Below are 2,897 nucleotides of genomic sequence, written 5' to 3' on the forward strand. Positions count from 1 at the left end.
TCTCTTTTCTGCTTTTTATAATTCATAATATTTCTATTGATAAGGGACAAATTTGTTCTTCCTACTGTAATCTTTGGTCAGTTTCAAAACGTTAGCATTCTTTTACTTAGAAAATGCTACTGAAGGACAATACGTTAATGATTGAGTTAAAGTGTTTTTTTTTGTTTGCTTTTTGGGTTTTTTTTATCTCTTATACTTAAACAACGATGTTTTCTTTACTATTAAATTCTACTTTGACATTTCCTCAGCTCACAGACGGCACACAGTTGTGAAAACACTACTCCCAAAACTGTTCCTATTAGTTTACACACACACATACACGCATACACACACACACACACATACACATAGACATACACACACGCAGATACACACACATATGCACACGTACGCACGCATACATACACACACATGCATTTATATGAATATATGTATTCATGGACAGACAGGCATAGATAGAGAGATGGATAGATAGATAGATAGAGAGAGAGACAGAGAGAGACAGAGAGGGAGAGAGAGAGATACAGACAGACAGACACACACACACAGGCAGACAGACAGACAGACAGACAGACAGACAGACAGACAGATAGATAGATAGATAGATAGATAGATAGATAGATAGATAGATATAGATAGATAGATAGACAGACAGACAGACAGACAGATAGATAGATAGATAGATAGATAGATAGATAGATAGATAGATAAATAGATAGATAGATAGATAGATAGATAGATAGATAGATAGATGACTGATTGACAAAACAGATAGATAGACAGACAGACAGATAAATAGAAAAAGAGAGAAAGTATAACGTCGTCTGTCTCTTTGCGTATGATGACCATTATGATGATGATCATGATGAAAGACGATCTGAGGGCTGTCTTAAAGACTGATCAGCTCATCAAAATTAAAACAAAAACCCTTTAACTTTTCTTATTTCGGAAAAAATATACTTTTACATCAGTTTTTCTCTAGATTGAAAATGACTATTTTGAGAATTGAATATAACAGATTATATGATTATATGATTATATTTATTGACTGCCATATTAGCTTGGCGATAACTATTAATTTCCAGTACCGCTGCCGTAGTCTCCTTTAGAGAGACTTAGAAATAATAATATTTCGATTATATGATTCTCTTATTAATATGTCTTCGCCCTTGAATTAGTGGACTCCCCTGTCGTAGAAAACAGAGGTTTCCGCAATTTTTTGCTGAACACTGGTTGTTTAATGTATATGCTGTATATTAGCTCACTCCTTCTATCAAATCGACATTGCCTGTACACTTACACTGTGTGCTACACGTCAGATATCGAAGTGATGGCAGAGCAACGTAAAATGAAATCTTTTGCTCAAGAAAACAATACACCACCCAATCCGAGAATCGAAATCATGATCGTGAGGTAGTGAGTGCAATGCTCTATCCAGCAGGCTATGTCCTTTTGGAATAAATCTATATATATGAAAGAGTAAAGCAGTCGATTTAGCTTACTTCAGTAATTGACTGCTACTTCTTTTATTGCACTTACTTATTGAGTCCTTAAGGCATTTTTTGACACAACGGAATATATGTTGACACGCAGGTTAATAGTAAATTAATTACAGACACAGGAAGTGAGTACTTCTGCAAGAGTACTTCACTTCCGACCTGTAAACTGTTCTCATTTCTTTTGAGTACTTAGCTGATTTATTTTTATTTTTATTTATTTATTTATTTGCTGCTGTTGTTTTATCGATGTTGCCTGAGTGATGTAATGCAAAAACAGACACCTCCACTAGTCCTAAACCTTTATCCCTTCTTCTGATCTGACAAAACCTGTCAATATCGCAATTTCTTAAGAAGCTTCCAGTTGATATCAGGAGCGAATAATGCGGCAATCTGGAAGAATCGTTAGCATGACGGGCAAAATGCTTAGCCGCATTTCACCGTCTTTATGTTCTGTGTTCAAATTCCACCGAGGTTGACTTTGCCTTTCATCCTTTCGGGGTCGGTAAAATAAGTACCAGTCGAGCACTGGGGTCGATTTGATCAGCTTACCCCCTCAAGATCTATGTAGTGAATATTCTCTACATTCCAATCAAGTATTCCAAACGTTAGTATCAGCTCTGGAACTCCACAAAAGCACTGTGAGATATTACCGTGTTGCAAGAAGAATGCTCTGTCATATTTTTAAGCTTTGTATAATATTCTCGGGATATTCCATCTGTATTTATAGTAACGCTATATGATTCATTTTCATTAATACCAAGGTATTTGTAGCACTTGTTATGTGAAGCCAGAGAAGTAAAGAAACCATTCATGTGAAGGTTTTGGGTCGGAGAAAGTGTTTCAGCGATCAAGTCGCAAATGTGCGTATTCCTACTGGTCAAATCTCATCTTTACAACAGTTGAAAACGTCACTAAATTCCACAGTTCTCAGCATAAATCTTTAGATATCGTTTTACTTGGGAATTATTTATCATATTAGTTGTCTTTTACTGAACCCAACGCAACCACTAGACATTTTTTTTTTTTTTTTTTTTGTAAAAGAAATTACAAGGGATTTAGTGTCAAAATAAGTAAAACAGACAGTCTGTCGCCTTGGAATATTCCTTTGAGAGATTTATAACACCACAGCATAAAGACGCACGGCCTCGTGATTTGAATGTTCGGTTCAATTCTTGATTCGAGCGCGGCGCGTTGTGTTTATGAACAAAGTATTTTGTTTCTCTCTTCTCCAGTCTACTCAACCGCTATCGATGCTAGTCAGATACCAGTGAAGCTCTCTCTCTCTCTCTCTCTCTCTCTCTCTCTCTCTCTCTCTTCTCTCTCTCTCTCTCTTCACTTGTCACATCTGTAAGGTGATGTTTTCTTCTCTTTTGAGGAGTCGTTGGTTTATTTCTTTTT

Source organism: Octopus sinensis, linkage group LG2 (genome assembly GCF_006345805.1).
Source record: "Octopus sinensis linkage group LG2, ASM634580v1, whole genome shotgun sequence".
NCBI classification, from domain to species: Eukaryota; Metazoa; Mollusca; class Cephalopoda; order Octopoda; family Octopodidae; genus Octopus; species Octopus sinensis.